Source organism: Hemiscyllium ocellatum, chromosome 11 (genome assembly GCF_020745735.1).
Source record: "Hemiscyllium ocellatum isolate sHemOce1 chromosome 11, sHemOce1.pat.X.cur, whole genome shotgun sequence".
NCBI lineage: Eukaryota > Metazoa > Chordata > Chondrichthyes > Orectolobiformes > Hemiscylliidae > Hemiscyllium > Hemiscyllium ocellatum.
Genome location: NC_083411.1, coordinates 54515360 through 54535398, shown reverse-complemented (window position 1 = coordinate 54535398; position 20039 = coordinate 54515360). Strand labels below are relative to the sequence as shown.

Sequence of the window (20039 nt, the reverse complement as noted above, 5' to 3'; positions counted from 1 at the left end):
TTTCACCTGAAACTCCTAAATCATTTCCAAGATTTCAGAAAGGAAGAGGCATGAAGGAAGAATTCTATTGCATCCCAATCCCTATCATAATTCCTCATCAATTTCGATCCTCTCGTCCATCATAGCTGATGCCCTGACCTTCTTTCCTGTTAATGGCAGGATGATATAGACCTTAAACTGACTCTTTGAATTCATCACAAGCTTTGTTAAAAATTTCCAAGAATTGAATTAAGGACTCAAAAGCAATACACTGATTTTAAATCAATGATGAAAGTGAGGACTGCAGATGCTGCAGATCAGAGCTGAAAATGTGTTGCTGGAAAAGTGCAGCAGGTCAGGCAGCATCCAACGAGCAGGAGAATTGACGATTTGGGCATGAGCCCTTCTTCAGGAATGTCGATTCTCCTGCTCCTTGGATGCTGCCTGACCTGCTGCGTTTTCCCAGCAACACATTTTCAGTTTAAATCAATGATGACAAGCTAACAAAGTACATGTGCTGAGGCACGAATCAATTCAACTAAAAATACTAATGAGACTCAATCATTCATATTGCTGTATTTACCTCAGCATCAGCCAGTCTGGAGAAGTCTGACTGGCTTCCGATGTAGAATTCAATTCCTTTAGAAGCTCCCTCCAGGGTAACCCCTCAGATCAGGAGTATGGTCAGAACCACGTAAGGGAATGTCGCAGTGAAATAAACCACCTGAGCATGGAGAGCACCTTGTTAGATTTTCCTGTATTACTGGTACAGCAGAAGAAAATAAAATCTTGAAGCAGTCCAAGGCCATGTGGCCCCACCATGCAATAAGATTCTGCCTGATCACCCTGATACTTGCCCTCTCCAGAACCTTTGACTCTCTTGTACATCAACAATTTGTCAAACTCTGCCTTGCATATATTCAATGAACTGACCTCTACTGCTTTCGGAGGAAGAGTATCTGAAAGATTAAAAATTCCACTTCATCTCTACCTCATTTGTAGAACCTTATTTTGTAACTGTGCTCCCTGTTCGAGATTCTCTGAGAAGGTCAAGCTTTCTAAGACCATTCAAAATCTTTGAAGATCATTTCTCGGTCTCCTAAATTCCTGTGAGTACAGGCTCAAACTTATATTTTCAAAAGAATTAATACAAAGGTTCACTGAACTTTCTCCAATACAAATATACCCCCTAACTAAGGAGACCAAAACAGTAGCTGCTGTACCTTTGTAGCAAGTTTTGCCTACTTTTATACATCATTCACCTTGGAATAAAGACAATATTATCCAACCAAATGGCAAATTAAATGGATTCTCATCAATGCATTGAAGGGAACAGATGACAAACTGAAGAGGAATAGTAACATGGAAGATGTACGCAAGGATTGCGTTTTCATCTAGTTCACAGGGTTTGCATGTTGAGACTTTGTTTTGTGATACCTTGTTATAATGTGCTTATTTAAACACTGCTAAACCTATAGACATGAGGATCTCAAATTTGAATTTAGGCAACAAAATATGAAGATTTTTATTCCAACAAAATGGTTTCTCGATTTAAAAGAATACTATAAAATGGCCTGTGAATCATACTGCTGAACATACTGCTGATTTGCAGAATTAACTTGCAGTTGAAAGATGAGGACAATAGAGTTTTCATAAGATAAACACTGCTACATTAATTGACCATTTGAACAAACGTTGAACTAATACATGGCATGACAATTTACGTAAATTAGATATCCTTCTTAAAGGAAATACCATTGGATTAGCCTGTCTTCAATCATATCACCATATTACAATTGATTGGACATTTTTTTGTAGTTAAGAGCCCTTTCCCAGAAAATATCATTAGATTAATTCGCTGTAAATCATATGTGATTGGTCTTTCTTGTAATTAAGACTGTACTATTTCTTTAAAAACACGTAAATAATGTGTAATTTTCAAATGTAATTGCGCAACTTTTCCCCAGAACACAGAAGCTTCAATCTCTGTGTTGCTGGATAGAATTGCATCAAGGTACCTTAACTGAATCAACTAATGACCCTTGTTTTTTGAATAGACCGCATTTGTCGATTCCTTTGACCGATCTCGAACCCTTCTTAAGGGGACACACGTCTTCAGACATAATAACAGAAATTACACAATGAAAAGAATCAGTTAAAGGTAATTCTTACACAAGAAGCTCACCTCCTCACTGGGTAGGTACATAAAAGACACAGCAAGTTGTTCCTGACGTCAAGTTGGACCTTATGAGATTTCTCACCTGATTCTGCATTAAATCTCACCTTAGCACAGGCTGCTCATGTCACTAACAGATTCCACCCACAGTAACTGCTACACAGCTGTTACAACATATTCCTTCAACATTAATAACTACTAAAGGCACATTACACTGGAATGTCACATGCTGTGATTCTTCTAACAGCCTTAAAATTACATATGCTCTTTGGTTTGGAACCTATCCAACAATACAACGGGGATGAAGGTCAGAGCTTTGTTAGTTAACCTCTGTTGTCCTCCAACCTATCACAGAATCTTCCTTTTACTCACCGAACCATATTCCCCATGTCCATCGTCTTAAGAAACCTCTTAAACTGTTATTTATTTATCTCAGTCAGATGAAAGTCCATGGAAGTGAAAGATTAGCTCGGTTTGTCTTGACGGGTGCTTCACAAGCTGTTGAGCATTACCAGCATTTTATTGTTTTCACCTAATGATTGTTCCTCAGGTCTCAGTCCCATTCTCATGTTCAGACAAATCTCATTTCACTCAAGTAAAACCCTGATCCTATCCTTCCCCATCACCGCCACCACACCCCCCTCCCTCACTCCCCCCCAACCCCCAATCCTTCCTCAGCCTTCCACAGCAATTGGAAATTCACCCAGAATTCCAGTGTCAGTGAGTGAACCCTTAGAATGAGGGACACATTGCAGGGGTTTGGGGAAGTTGCTGTTCTTTCCCTCAGGAGAACGTTCTTCAGATCTCCCTCAGGCCTGAAGTGTTGATGAATTATGAATCTCCCATTTCCCATAGAGACACTGTTAACATCACCTGGGAGATAAACCAGACACTTCACAAATTATTTATCGTTTCTCGCTTTACTGTTACTTTGTCACGAGTTTTAACTCTATTTATCACCAATCATTTACCTTTCCTGAAGATTTGATTCCTTTTGATAATGCTGCCCCAACTATTAGCCAGGCAAGAAGCAGACAGAGGGCTAAATACCAGATTACCTCCCCAGTCTCATCCATTGAACTGGAACGGCGTAAAACTGCTTTACTACAGAAAATAAGAACAAAAACATGTAGTAAGTAAGGACACTCTTCATTACACACAGATGTTTTTAGACATAGTGCATCAATGTATTTAACAAACAGAGTTGTGTAATATCTAAATTAATTTTTGATTTATAGAAGCTTTGATTCTTGCACTCAGAAATAAATTTGAAGTTTGATATTCTGTATGACATTTTTTTCCTCGTGTGTATTGATATTTTTCAATGCAAACCTTTGTTCAAACAAGTTGATGAGATTCCCTGCAGCTGAAAATGTGTTGCTGGTTAAAGCACAGCAGGTCAGGCAGCATCCATGGAACAGGATGCTGCCTGACCTGCTGTGCTTTAACCAGCAACACATTTTCTGCTGTGATCTCCAGCATCTGCAGACCTCATTTTTTACTTGGAGATTCCCTGCAGAGCTGTTTCTGACAATGTTTACTGACTGCTTCACAATGCACTGTGAAACCGATCTGGTTTAGTCACTATGTCTTCCAATGAATTCAGCTCCTTCATCTTCCTACACATGGTATCTACCTCCAGACAGTTAATCTAAATCCAGTCCCAGGACTGTGTGTTAAAATAATAACTTATTACAATTAAAAGCAGAGAAATGAACATCAGTCACACATGATTCTAACCATTTCATGTTTAAGAATTCTGGTCATGAATATTATCCTTGAAGAGCAAGAAAACAAAGAAAAGTGTTTTGCTTTATAAATATTGTCAAAGTTACAATGCTTAGAAACCAGAGGAATATTAAATAGTAAAAGTTTCCTTCCCATGATGCCATTTTGTAACAAGTGTGCAATGTAAATAATACCTCAATCAAAATGAAACAGCTTCTCTCTCATTAAACACATATAAACAAACTAACCAACCCAAGAGGAGTTACTGGCCCAGCTGTGTAGGTTATTGGTGCAGCTATCTGCAGCAAGGTACTTACTCCCAGTATTGCTCACTCGGGCCCTGGTGAGGATTGGAGATTTCTGATCCATTTGGACAAGATCCATTGTTTTCCTGCAGCTGTGTTATATTAACGATTTCAAAATATCCATCAGTCAGAGTGAGATTGCAGAGAGTCTCTGGAAAATATGTTATACATCAATTTTGCATTCCATTTCAATATAACCAGGGTCACTGTTTCACTCTGACTGAATTAGTTAATCCTTTTGATTACATGGGTAAGGTCATGCATAGATCAGAACACAGAGGTACAGTCCGTGCACTCACTCTCAGCACAGTCCTGCTCTGGTGCTCAATCTGCTTAATCTCTTGTTGGATAAAAGTCTGCATAATTAGAAAACCAAATTAAAATGATACTGTATAAAAAGTTACTTCAAAAGTATTCAGTAGTAGTTATTGTAGAAGACTTTAAGGATTATAATGGGCTGGATTATCCAGGGAAGGAGAGTCTCACATACCTTGCTACACCACTCCTTGTTTTACAAAATGAATGAATGGAGCTCCACAGTTCTGAGCGGTAGATTCAACTCAGGGCTCTCTCAGAAATGGGGAGCCACATTTTCAATCTGACAGTACTTTCACAGCACAGTGTTGAGAGTAACTTGAGGATGATAGGAGAAATTTTGTGGGGAGGGGAGCAGTCTTGTTGGTCGGTTCCAGTAGCAACAACATTGGTGGAGGGGGATGGAGTCCAATGGTAACAGTGAATGGGAGGGTGGGGACAGGTTTCATATCGGCAGAGAACTGGGGGTGATATCACATTTCCAGAGGACGTTGGGGGCAGGGTGTCACAGCTGTGAAACCATGTGCAGGGTTTTCAGAGCAGATTGTTAATTATTGATTGTACTGAAGCTTTCTTAGTGAGGTGGAGGATTTCCATAAAGAAGATCTCCTTCTCTAGCTTTGGTTACACCCAAAAAGAATGCATTTTTATTTAGTTTGTGATGCATTTAATTTTAAAAGCTTTTCAGCTGATTGGTGACTAAAGCAGGATGCTGTTAAATAAGATAAGAGCACATGACATTTGGGGCACAGTACTGGCATGGATAGAGGATTGGCTGCAGAAGATAGAGAGTGGTGATAAAGGGGCTTTTTTGGGTATTGCAGCCAGTGACTAGTGGAGTTCTGCAGGTATCAGTGTTGGGACCTTCACATTATACATTAACAATCTGGATGAAGGAGCTAAGAGCATTGTTGCTAAGTTTGCAGATGAGACAAGCTAAGTGAAGGGACACGTGGTGATGAGGAAGTGAGGAGATTTTAGAAGGCCTTACAGAGGTTAGGAGAGTGGGCAAAGAAGTGGCAGATGGAATACAATGTGGAAAAGTATGAGGATGTGCATTTTGATAGGAAGAATAGAGACATAGACTATTTTCTAAATGGGGAAATCTGAAGTACACATGGTCTTGAGAGTCTTGGTTCAGGATTCCCTTAAAGTTAACATGTAAGTTTCATTGGCAGTTATGAAGGTAAATGCAACGTTAGTACTCACTTCAAGAGAGCTAGAATTCAAGAACAGGGATGTACTGCAGAGTCTGTGTAAAGCTTTGGTCAGGCCTCATTTGGAATATTGTGAGCAGTTTTGTGCCCTGTATCTAAGGAAGGATGTGCTGGCATTGGAAGAGATTCAGAGGAGGTTTACAAGAATGATCCTGGGGATGAAGGGCTTATCACATGATGAGCAGTTGAGAACTCTGTGTCTTTCCTTGAGGGTGTATCTCAGTGAAATTTTAAGAATACTGACAGGCCTGGATATAGTGGATGTGGAGAAGTTGTTTCCATGCATAGGAGAGGCCAGGATCCTAGGGCACAGTCTCAGAGTGGAGGGATAACCCTTTTGAAATGAGGTGAGGAGAAATTTCTTCAGCCAGAGAGTGATGAATCTATGGAACTCATTGCTGCAGAGGGCTGTGGAGGCCAAGTCATTGGGTGAATTTAAGGCAGAGATAAAATAGTTCTTAATTGGTAAGGTGATCAAGCATTACAGGGAGAAGGCAGAAGAATGGGTTTGAGAAACATATCAGTGATGATCGAATAGTGGAGCATACCTGATGGGACAATTGGCTTAATTCTGCTCCTATATCTAATGGTCTTATGAACTTATGGACATCCATAATTACTCTGAGCCCAGATGAAACACATTGTTGAATGTACTCTTATCAATTCACTTTCAGAAACTAGCAATGTAAAAATGAAATTTCAAATAACATAAATCTCAAGGATAAGATGAAACAACTGTTTTCAAAAATTACATTGTAATTTTAGCTCAAAAATAACTTCTTCATATCTGAATTATTTTTGGCAAGATGTAACATTCCAAATTCTGAAGTAGAAGATGTGGAAATCGATCGCTCCTTGAATGAGTCCTAGCCTATGGAGGTAAGGACTTCCATCACTGAATTCTGTGGGTGTATAATGGAAAATCCATGTCTTCTGGGTGTTGATAGATGTCCCTAACTGTATGGTATTAGACAGACAATGATTCTATTCTTTATAAATTAAAAACTAAAAAGATGACTTCGTCACGGATTTTGAAATACTAGATGGAACAAATAACATCAAGAGTCATCGAGTCAGAGAGATGTACAGCACAGGAACAGACCTTTCAGTCCAACTTGTCCATGCTAAAAAACATATCCGAAATTAATCTAGTCCAATTTGCCAACATTTGGCCCGTATCCATCTCAACCCTTCACATTCATATACACATCCAGCTAACTTTTAAATGTTTTAATTGTACCAGCTTCCATCACTTCGTCTGAGGCAGAGAAAAACTGAGTTCTATTCTTCTGGAATATTGAATAATGGAAATGTCCTAAAATTTCGAGAGTTTTTTTTGGAATAAAGATATGAAGCTCTTCAATGCAAAAATACAGGACTGTGGATGATCCCTGACTGCATTGTACACTCTGGGACTGTGGGTGATCCCTGACTGTATTGTACAGACTGGGACTGTGGATGATCCCTGATTGTGCAGACTGACACTGTGGGTGATCTCTGACAGTATTGTACACTCTGGGACTGTGGGTGATTCCTGACTGTATTGTACAGACTGGGACTGTGAGTGATCCCTGACTGTATTGTACAGACTGGGACTGTGGGTGATCCCTGACTTTATTGTCCAGGCTGGTATTGTGGGTGATCCTGACCGTATTGTACAGACTGGACTATGGGCGATCCCTGACTGTATTGTACAGGCCGTGACTGTGGGTGTATCCCTGACTGTATTATACAAGCTGGGACTGTGGGTGATCCCTGACTGTATTGTACAGGCTGGGACTGTGGGTGATCCCTGACTGTATTGTACAGACTGGGACTGTAGGTGTATCCCTGACTGTATTGTACAGACTGGGACTGTGGATGATCCTTGACAGTATTGTACAGACTGGGACTGTGGGTGATCTCTGACAGTATTGTACACTCTGGGACTGTGGGTGATCTCTGACAGTATTGTACAGACTGGGACTGTAGGTGTATCCCTGACTGTATTGTACACTCTGGGACTGTGGGTGATCCCTGACTGTATTGTACAGACTGTCACTGTGGATGATCCCTGACTGTATTGTACACTCTGGGACTGTGGGTGATCCCTGATTGTGCAGACTGACACTGTGGGTGATCTCTGACAGTATTGTACACTCTGGGACTGTGGGTGATTCCTGACTGTATTGTACAGACTGGGACTGTGAGTGATCCCTGACTGTATTGTACAGACTGGGACTGTGGGTGATCCCTGACTTTATTGTCCAGGCTGGTATTGTGGGTGATCCTTGACCGTATTGTACAGACTGGACTATGGGCGATCCCTGACTGTATTGTACAGGCCGTGACTGTGGGTGTATCCCTGACTGTATTATACAAGCTGGGACTGTGGGTGATCCCTGACTGTATTATACAGGCTGGGACTGTGGGTGATCCCTGGCTGTATTGTACAGACTGGGACTGTAGGTGTATCCCTGACTGTATTGTACAGACTGGGACTGTGGATGATCCTTGACAGTATTGTACAGACTGGGACTGTGGGTGATCTCTGACAGTATTGTACACTCTGGGACTGTGGGTGATCTCTGACAGTATTGTACAGACTGGGACTGTAGGTGTATCCCTGACTGTATTGTACACTCTGGGACTGTGGGTGATCCCTGACTGTATTGTACAGACTGGACTGTGGATGATCCCTGACTGTATTGTACACTCTGGACTGTGGGTGATCCCTGATTGTGCAGACTGACACTGTGGGTGATCTCTGACAGTATTGTACACTCTGGGACTGTGGGTGATTCCTGACTGTATTGTACAGACTGGGACTGTGAGTGATCCCTGACTGTATTGTACAGACTGGGACTGTGGGTGATCCCTGACTTTATTGTCCAGGCTGGTATTGTGGGTGATCCTTGACCGTATTGTACAGACTGGACTATGGGCGATCCCTGACTGTATTGTACAGGCCGTGACTGTGGGTGTATCCCTGACTGTATTATACAAGCTGGGACTGTGGGTGATCCCTGACTGTATTATACAGGCTGGGACTGTGGGTGATCCCTGGCTGTATTGTACAGACTGGGACTGTAGGTGTATCCCTGACTGTATTGTACAGACTTGGACTGTGGGTGATCCCTGGCTGTATTGTACAGACTAGGACTGTGGGTGATCCCTGGCTGTATTGTACAGACTGGGACTGTAGGTGTATCCCTGACTGTATTGTACAGACTTGGACTGTGGGTGATCCCTGGCTGTATTGTACAGACTGGGACTGTGGGTGATCCCTGACCGTATTGTACAGACTGGGACTGTGGGTGATCCCTGGCTGTATTGTACAGACTGGGACTGTGGGTGATCCCTGACAGTATTGTACAGACTGGCACTGTGGGTGATCCCTGACTGTATTCTACACACTGGGACTGTGGGTGATCCCTGACTGTATTGTACAGACTGGCACTGTGGATGATCCCTGACAGTATTGTACAGACTGGGACTGTGGGTGATCCCTGACTGTATTGTACACTCTGGGACTGAGGGTGATCCCTGACAGTATTGTACAGACTGGGACTGTGGGTGACCCCTATCTGTATTGTACAGACTGGGACTGTGGGTGATTTATCACCATATTGTGCAGACTGTAGTTGATGTCCAGGATCACCCACAGCCCCAGTCTGTACAGTATGGTCAGGGGAACACCCACAATCCCAGTTTATTTAAAAGTAGATTTTCTTGCAAAGCTGAAGTATTTTGTCCTCTGTTTCAGAAATTTCAACTTGACTCACATCAAGATTTCACATTAAGTCTTGTCAATTCACACAACATGAACCTTTGATAGTGACATGAGACATCCTGAGTTAAATAGTGTTATTGTGGAAGATGAGATGAAATTAAAGAGATGAGACATTTAAATAATTGCAACAAAAACTCTGTGTGTCTTAGAGTCAGACTGTGTAAGAAATATATGTGAGATGATCGATATTTGGAAAAACTCAGAGAAAGAGAATAAGTTAAGAAAATGATAGCTGCAAAAAACACAGTAATAGACAGAGAAGGGAGTCAGTGTGAGACACAATACAGGGATGGAGAGAGATACAAACAATGAACGCAGTCAGAAAGAACACAACACAGACTTATTGACAAGGTGAAAGTAAATGTGAGACATGTGAAAGACTGTTAAATTCTGATGTTTCACTATTTATTTCTGACTGACTGTCCTGCTATTCCAGTGACTCAGTGCCATGATTCCTGCTGCTGCTTTCTATCCGAGTCTTTCTGCTGTATGGCCACAATGAGGATGGTCACTGAAACTATTGTTCATCTCTCTCCCTCACTCAGACTGACAGAATGAACAATGAACAGTCAGTGTGTACACTTTCCCCAGTAGAAGCTAACACTGTACCTTTGGGGGTCCTGCTGCATGTTTCATCTGCTCCCCACCAACTGAAGCAGTCTGCCCATGGTAGGGGTGATTGGAAGGAAGCAAACAGGTAGTATAGACTGTAGCCAACGATGCAGTTGTACGAAATGTTGGACATTGTAATCAGAAGCATCATAGCAATCCCCACACCTGAAAACAGAAGAAAGAACAGGGGAGTCTGGTTTGTGAATTATTGATTTAAAATAATGTATTTGACATGCATTTGGCTGGTCATTCAACCAAATTGGATTTTCTTTCAGTGAGCACAGGACAGAACAGGGAGACTGCCCTGGCTGACCACACCTTTGGGGAAATATCGGTTTTGTTTAATCGATTATGTTGGCTGCTTCAACATTCAGTGTCCAACAGTAAAGATTTCAAAGGCTTTTTGTATTAAACAGGAAATGTTAATTATGTTATAGTTCTTTGTCTAGATTACAAGAATGATGCTCCTTGTCTTCACCTTTATATGCCCTCTCACTAATTCTTTAGGACACCATTATCATTGTGAGTGGTGATAATCACACATGCCCAGTCTTAGGCCATAAGGTCATAAGATATAGGAGCAGAATTAGGCCATTCATCCCACTGAGTCTGCTCTGCCATTCAGTCATGGCTGATATGTCTTTGAAAGTCATTCTCTTGAGTTCTCCCCATAACTCTTGCACCCCTTACCACCAAGAAGCTATCTATCTCTGTCTTGAGTATACTTAATGACTTGGCCTCCACAACCTGCTGCATCAATGAGTTCCACAGAGTCACCACCCTCTGGCTGTGGACATTCCTCTTTATCTCAGTTCTGATGAGTTGTCCCTTCAGCTTGAGGCTGTTCCCTCATGTCCCAGTCTCTCCTACGAGTGGAAACATCTTCTCCCGGTTTACTCTATTCAGACCATTCATTATTCTGTAAATTTCATTATTCTGTAAATGTCATTATTCTGTAAATCCTCCTAGGCTCCTTTGAGTCCTTAACTGTTCCTCATTTGACAATCCCTTCATCCCTGGCATCATTCTTGTAAACCTCCTCTGGACCCCTCCAAGGTCAGAACATCCTCTCTGAGACATGGGGTCCAAACATTTTCATATATTTCAAATGCCGTCTGACCAGAGCCTTATAGAACCTCAGTAGCACATCTCTGCTCTTATATCCTAACCCTCTTGAAATGAATGTTAATGCTGTATTTGCCTTCCTACCTGCCAACTGAACCTGCATGTTAACTTTAAGGGAATCCTAAACTCCTACCCTTTATGTTTTGGTTTTCCAAAGCCTTTCCCCAATTTGAAAATAGTCTTTGTTTCTATTCTTCTTACCAAATTGCATAACTCTCACAATTTCCCATCCTGTATTCCATCTGCCATTTCTTTGCCCACTCTCCTCACTACTGTAAGTACTTCTGCAGCCTTCCCACTTCCTCAGCCCTTCCTGTCCCTCTACCAATCTTTGCGACAACTGCAAACATAGCAACGATGCCCCCAGTCCCTTTGTCCAGATTGTTAATGTATAATGTTGTGGTCCCAACAGTCCTTGTGGAACTGGTGGATTTATCCCTAATCTCTGCCCTCTGACAGTCAGCCAATCCTCTATCCATGTCTGGATGGGTTACTGTATGGAGGGTCAGTGTAGACTTGTTGGGCCAAAGGGCCTATTTCCACACTAATCTAACCATGTCAGGACCTTGCCCCTAACACCACCGGCTCTTATCCCATTTAGCAGCTTCATACATGGCTCCTGATTTTAGGCCTTCTGGAAATTCAAATAGATCACATCCATTGGTTCTCCTTCGTCTAACCTGCTCATTACCACCTTAAAGAATTCTAACAAACTTGTCAGACATGACCTACCCTCGATGAAGCTGTGCTAACTCAGCCCTACTTTACCATGCACTTCCAAACCCTCCACAATCTCATCCTTAATAATGGACTGTAAAATCTTATAAATGATCAAGGTCAGACTAACCGGCTTATAGTTTCCTCCCTTCTGCCTCCATACCTTCCGAAACAGGGATGTTACATTAACCATTTTCCAGTTGTCTGGCAACTTCCTTGACTCCAGTGATTCCTGAATGTTCACCAACAATGCCTGTACAATCTCCTCAGCTATCACCTTCAGGATTCTGGGGTGTAGTCCATCTGACCCAGCTGAATTACTCATCTACAGACCTTGCAGCTTCCCCAGCACCTTCCCCACAGGAATGGCCCCTACACTCACCTCTGCCTCCTGACTCTTGACATCCTGGCACACTAATGGTGCCTCCCACCAGTGAAGACTGATGCAAAGTCCCTATTCACTTTCTTCACCATTTCTTTGTTCCCCATTACTACTTCCCCAGCCTCATTTTCTAATGGTCCAATGTCCACTCTCACCTCTTTCTGACCTTTTATGCATCTAAAGCAACTCTTGCAATCTTCTTTTATATTACAATCTGCTTATCGTCAGATTTCATCTTCTTCCCCCTTATTGCTTTTGTAAGTATCCTCTGCTAGTTTTTAACTGCCTCCAAATTTCCAGACTTCCCACTAATTTTCACCACATTGGATGCTTTTCCTTTTGATTTGATGCTATTCCTGACTTCCCTTGTCTGCCGTGGTTGCCTCATCCTCCCTTTACTATGTTTCTTCTTCCTTGGGATGAATTTCTGTTTTGCCCCTCAAACTACCTCCAGAAACTCCTGCTATTGCTGCTCTACCGTCCTCCCTGTTATGGTCCCCTTCCAATCAACTCAGGTCAGCCCCTCCCTCATGGCTTTCTGGTTGCATTGACTCAATTGTAAAGATCTTACACCAGATTCCTGCTCTTCCATTTCAAACTGAAGGGTGAATTTTATCATATTATGGCCACTGCCCCCGATGGATCATTCACCTTAAGCTCCTTAATCGAGTTTACCTCATTACACAGCACCAAATCCAGAATTGCCTGTCCCCTGGAGGGCTCTATCACAAGTTGCTCGAACAAATCACCTCGTAGACATTCTGCAAATCCCTTTTTTATTGGATCCCCTACCAACCTGATTTTCCTCGTCCAGTTGTATATTGAAGACTCCCATGATTACTGCAATTGTGCATCATTTTTTACATGCCTTTTCTACCTCCTGATTTATTTTCTGACCCATATCCTGACTGCTGCTGGGAGGCCTGGACATAACTCTCGTCAGGGTCATTTTTGCTCTGCAAACCCTCAATTTTCCAAGATGGCGACAGTGTAGCAGGGCTGCATGCAGACTCTTATCTAGAGCTCATCCACTTCCAGCTACGTTTTAAAAATCTTTTAATTTCTGCTCTCTCTTGATTTTTTTTCTTTTCATTTCTCGTTTCTTTGGTGGGTTGGTCAGAGGCAACACGAGCAGGCTTTACACGGAGTGGTGACAGCCTTCCGGTAATTGGAGGTGGCAGTGATGGTAGCAAGGACATTCCCCTGCTCCTCCAGCAATCGGAGACGGAGGTGATGGACTCTTTAAGGTGCCAGTGCTGGCATATTGGAGGACGGTGGCTGGAGTGGGAATCTTGGCACACCAGCAGACTGGCCTGTCAGTGGAATGAGGCACTCCGGCTCGCAGTAGGCCCAGAGCGGGGACACCTGGTGTCACCAAGGCATCAGCGGAGCAGGAGACTCCTGGCTGGAATCACGGGAGGCCCGGAGTGGGAACTCTTGGTTGTGGGGCCCAACAGTCTACCCAGTATTGGAGGCAGCATTGAAATGGGCCCAGCAGTGATGAGATGGTGCCTGAAGAATGGTGACTCCTATAACAGCGGGTCCAGTGCAGACAGCTGCAAGTCAGTGGAGATGGGCGAGTGACACAGTTGTGGCATCTCTCTCCAGTCTCTCTTTGCAAAGGCATATTCCAGCAGGAGATGTGAGACAGTCACAAACTCCCCCTCCTTAAACCGATTTGTAGGCAACATGCAGTGGCGCAGACAATCCAGGCGTACGTGAAGAATCTCACAAGTACTGCCCTTCTCACCATGAGCCAAGTGATGTCATGGTGCTTGTTGGAAAATTCTGGCGATGAGGCATTCTGCGAAATGACTTTGACAGTCTGCTGACTAACCTGTCCTTTTCCAACAGGGTCTTGAGGATGCTACATACTGACCTCTTCCTAATAGACCTGTGATGAAAAGTGTTTTGAAATTCTTCACAAAGGAAAAGCGATATGGAACAGTCAAATTCCTTGGAGCAGTCTGCAGCAACAAGACCAGTCCCATCCTTCACAACACCAGGGACAAGTAGAACCTCAGTACATAGTCAGATTTAGTGTTTGTGTACTGAGGAGCTACACACAGCTTGATGCAGCCACACACAAAGAAGGACAAGTCATACACAAGAGAAACCAACACTTGTCACAGATGTGGTCACATTGAACCTCATATCATCCGTCATCATTTCCGCCACCTCCAAACGGACCCCACCACCAGGGATATATTTCCCTCCCCTCCCCTATCAGCGTTCCGAAAAGACCACTCCCTCCGTGACTCCCTTGTCAGGTCCACACCCCCCACCAACCCAACCTCCACTCCCAGTACTTTCCCCTGCAACTGCAAGAAATGCAAAACTTGCACCTACACCTCCCCCCTTACTTCCCTTCAAGGCCCCAAGGGATCCTTCCATATCTGCCACAAATTCACCTGCACCTCCACACACATCATTTGCTGCATCCGCTGCACCCGATGTGGCCTCCTCTATATTGGGGAGACAGGCCGCCTACTTGCGGAACATTTCAGAGAACACCTCTGGGACACCCGGACCAACCAATCCAACCACCCCGTGGCTCAACACTTCAACTCCCCCTCCCACTCCGCCAAGGACATGCAGGTCCTTGGACTCCTCCATCACCAGACCATAGCAACACGATGGCTGGAGGAAGAGTGCCTCATCTTCTGCCTAGGGACCCTCCAACCATAAGGGATGAACTCAGATTTCTCCAGTTTCCTCATTTCCCCTCCCCCACCTTGTCTCAGTCCCAACCCTCGAACTCAGCACCACCTTCCTAACCTGCAATCTTCTTCCTGACCTCTCCGCCACAACCCCCACTCCAACCTATCACCCTCACCTTAACCTCCTTCCATCTATCGCACTTCCAACACCCCTCCCCCAAGTCCCTCCTCCCTACCTTTTATCTTAGCCTGCTTGGCACACTCTTCTCATTCCTGAAGAAGGGCTCATGCCCGAAACGTCGATTCTCCTGCTCCTTGGATGCAGCCTGACCTGCTGCGCTTTTCCAGCAACACATTTTCAGCTCCTCAGTAGGGTCCATCAACTCCAATTTCATGCAGTTACAAGATATTGTCTAGCCCTACATCTCGATTTTATTTAAAAAGTTCTTAATTTGATTTTTTTCAAAAAATTCCAACTGATCTTTTAATTTGTAACCTTAAATATTTCCCTTATTTACCTTCAACCTGAAAGTAGCCAATAATAGTCATGTTAGTAGCTATTATCAACCAATGAACTTATGCCTTACCAGTGATGTCACTCTGCTGTGTTCGGTCCCGAATCCTGGGTTTCAATTCATCATTTTTATAAAAAAACCTGACAAACTATGAGCCAAAAACCAATAGACAGCATGTACCACATCTAATAACGTGTATGGCAGATCAGAGAGCAACATTACTTCACAAGCTTGGCTTTAACCTTTGTCAGATAAGGGAGGTTTATTATTATTTATTAAATCAAAACTATTACTTTTCCAAATTTGCTGCGACTGTATCGATAAAATAAAAATTCACCTTGTAACACAGGCACAGCCCTCCACACTGCAACAGGCCCAAGGCTGGCAAACTGACCAAAGGAACACTCCAAGAAAAACAATGGTATCCCAACAAGGGCCAGCATGACAGAATAGGGAATAAGGAATGCACCTGGAAAATAGCGGAAAGGATTTCAATTTTCAAGTGAAACTCCATGCTTACACTGTGTGGGGTGGATTAAAATTTACCCTGAAATCTCTACGAATGTCCAAATTCCCGTTTTGTGAATTTCACTCTCTCACACAATCAGATATCTTTTCAGGTCACTTTACACAGTCATGTTGTGACATTTCTTATACATTTGCGCTTGGTTTCCATCAATCCAATGGTGTGGGTTGTGAAGAGCCCTGATTTGAGCACTTTTGATGATAATGTACAAACCTGAACACAGGGCCTGACTGAGGAGCCTGCTCTTCTGAGGATTTCACACATTGTGCAGTAAATATATCTGAGGTGGATGGCTCATGCATTCTAAACAATATCAATTGAAAATACATTGCAAATTAATAAATGAACCATTTACTTTGGTTTATAAATAGCATATATTTGATGCATCACATTGCTAATTTTAAACTATTACCTTGACATATCTCTCTCTTCATAAGAAAATAGTAGTCAAACTTGTTAGCTGTGGGATTGAATTTACCAGTTCACATTGAAATTGTTTAACTCTGCATTATTTACTATATCATTTTTAGTGCAATAAACATTTGTTATTTACTGAACTACAATTTTCAGGATAAGTCAACAAATCGATCCATTTAGTTCTGCCTTTCTTACTCTCCGATATTTTTAATTTCTCTACCATACCTCCTCCATTTTTGTAAGCCAGGTAAGGAAATCTCCAAACATTCCCAAAACCCACTGCATTACCAATCATTGAGAGCAGGTAATCAGTCTTCGAAGACCAGTTACCCCGTTCCACATTCTCATCACCCACAGCACCATGTTCATTGGCGGTATCCTGGGAGAAAGAATTGAAATGGCAAGCTCAGACATTAATCTTTCTCAGACTAGATCTCAAGTGAAATGTATAGTCACCACTCCCACAACTATCGGAAAATGGTGCAGTTCTCTATTTAGCAGCAATGTCTGTCAGGTTAGAAACAGCCAGATGTCCACAGAGAGTCTACAATTCACAACGACCAAAATCTACAAATCAACAGTATCTCAAATTGTCTTACATGGATTTTTACTGTTTTGTTTTGTTGAAATACTCACCGTATCCTGTGGAGGGTTTGGCCGATTGTCATTCAGTAAGAACCGAAATAAATGCCTTCGGTCCATTTTCAGACATCAATGAACTATTCTTCCACTTGCACAAGAATTGGAAGTAAAATGAGGACACTCCTTTTGGCCAAAAGTCCTTCAACTTCTCATGAATGGATTATTCTTGTTGAGTCAGAAGTCAGCCTCTTACTGTGTTTCATAACAGGTGTAACTCTACTTAGCTAATCATTCAATTTCCACACTAAACATTTCTATTGAGTTAAATGATTTGTTTTCAGAACAGTTACGATCAAAGTGCATTCATTCCCTGTCCTCAGGGTTTGGGCAAAGCGCTGGTTTTAAAAGGAATAGCTTCCAAGTGAATCCAAACCAAGTTGAACTTCAGCCAAAGAAAAGCTATCTAAGATTTCTTCTAAAAATGAACGGGTCTTCTCCCATATTAGAAATATAATTGTCATCCCCTGCTACCCGAGTTCATTTTACGTAATGAAATTTTAATTAGTTTTGAATGTGTGGCTGCAGTTTTGTAATCCCTATATAAGATGAAATGTACATGGATTTGGGAAAAACATGATTGCTTGTCCATTGATCTGGCAGTCTCACCTCTAACCAAATGTTTAAAGTTAGAAGATTATAAGAGAGAAGTAAATCTGTATTGCTTTCTTAGCATTCCATCATGAAATGTTATCGCCTAAATTATAACTATGCTTACTAAAGTGAGGTGTAATAGTTCTATAGTTGGAAAAGTTAAGTAACTATTAAATAGTATGGTTCCTACACTGTTGCCTCTGACTATCAGCAAGTCACCAATTGAAAGAGCAGCACATTAATATTCAAAAGTCTTCATCTGTATTGGAGTAGGTTATTGATAGGGTAAAGCAATATTCTGAATTGTATGATTAGATAGGGCTCTCTCAGTGTGAGATCCAGAGCTAATTACTGAAAAACTTCCATTGCTTTCAAATGTTATTTACTGGTCAGCTTAGCCATCTGGCTGGATCATTAGAAGCTTTGCTAGGTGCATGATCTTTTGGCTGAATCACAAACACCAGTGGGTTTGGAAGAGTGATGATTGCATATAAAAATACAACAAAAAGTGTATTCTCTTGTGCAAAATGCAATGTGTCACCACATTCAGCGTCATCTTGAAAGACTGAGTTTAATGCAAAATTTTACTGCTTTTGAGTTCATCTTTCCCTCTTCTTCTTGATACCCTCCGCTCCTCCTCCATTCACTGCTTAACATCAGCCAGGGTCTTTGTAACGGGCTCCAGGGTCTTGTCATTGGGCTCTGAGTTCTTAATTATGGACCCACCCCTGCCATTGCCACGTCTCCCACAAGCCTCTATGTCTGAGCTGGAGCCATGGGCCTGATCTCCTACCTACTGCTCTCCCTGCGAAGCTGCCACCAGTCATCGGGATCCTGGCTCAGGCCTCATCTGTGACCTCAGTGCTAGAGCCAGAGCCAGCCAAGGATCTGGGACTGCATGGGGCCTTGCCCCAACCGACTCTATTGCAGAAACAAATAAAAACCACAGGAAGACCGATCACCATGGCAGCTGCAACCGCCATCAATCACCCGAAGGAGCTGTTCTCTCTTGCTGCTGCTGCTCCCTGTCTTTTGCACTGGTCCTCTGGCCCCTACACCCTCCTCTGTCTCGGACAAAAGTATAAAGGCCCATTTTCCTACAACTTTCAACTCTGAAGAAGCCTTGTACTGGACTCAACTAATTAACTCTGTCGGTGGCACAGTGGTTAGCACTGCTGCCTCACAGCGCCTGTAGACCCAGGTTCAATTCCCAACTCAGGCGACTGACTGTGTGGAGTTTGCACGTTCTCCCCGTGTCTGCGTGGGTTTCCTCCCACAGTCCAAAGATGTGCGGGTCAGGTGAATTGGCCAAGCTAAATTGCCCGTAGTGTTAGGTAAGGGGTAAATGTAGGGGTATGGGTAGGTTGCGCTTCGGCGGGTCGGTGTGGACTTGTTGGGCCGAAGGGCCTGTTTCCACACTGTAAGTCTAATCTAATCTCTCTATTGATTCTGCCAGACCTTCTGTGTTCTGCAGCATTGTTTGTGTTTGTTTTAAGATATTATTCCTGCTTACTGGAGTAACTGACTCCCTGATCAATGTGGTGACACCAGCTCTTTTACACCCTCACCCATCTCCCCTATGTCACCTGAAGATTCTATAACCCAGAATATTGTGCTGACAATCATGTTCTTTCCTCAACCACAACCATCTCTGTGATAGCAATGATATTAGATCCTCATACATTAATAAACACGCACAACTCCTCTGCCTTACTCACAAGACTCCTTGCATTAAAAAATACCATCCATCTTTGCCACACTCCATTCTGCACTAACTTGAATATATTTGCACGAATTTCTGCATTGCAATGGTGGGTTCTTCAATACTTTTCAGTACATTAACCTTTACTGAACCTCCATTTAGTATCCCAGACCCCTGCAAAAATTAGTTTTAAATCCCACCATCACATTCAGCAATACCTTCAGAAAACCAGAACACTTGTACGTCCCACCTTCTCCAGAAATAAATGTGGTGATCCAACACTAATCTGTTCCGGATCGCAATGCACTCTGGAGCTTTCCTGACTTCTTGCCAGCCTCTTTCTGATTGGTCAGAGTCATAGATTCATACAGCATGGAAACACTTTGGTTTAACCTGTCCATGCTGAACATAATCCCAAACTAAGTTAGTCTCACCTGCCTGGTCTTGGCTCATATCCCTCCAAACCTTTCCTATTCACGTATCCATCAAAATATCTTTTAAACGCTGTAATTGTACCCACATCCATCATTTCTCAGGAAGTCCACACACAAACTACTCTTGGTGTAAAAAAATTGCCTCATATCTTGTTCAAATCTCTCTCTTCTCACTGCTCACCTTAAAAATTGCCCGAAACATCGACTCTCCTGCTCCTTGAATG

General features: G+C 42.7%; 1 pseudogene; it reads right to left on the bottom strand.

Moving 5' to 3' along the window:
* The window catches only part of LOC132820003 (sodium- and chloride-dependent neutral and basic amino acid transporter B(0+)-like), a 61732-nt pseudogene extending 44937 nt beyond the window's left edge, over window positions 1-16795 (bottom strand).
* Between the last annotated feature and the right edge of the window lie 3244 nt (window positions 16796-20039).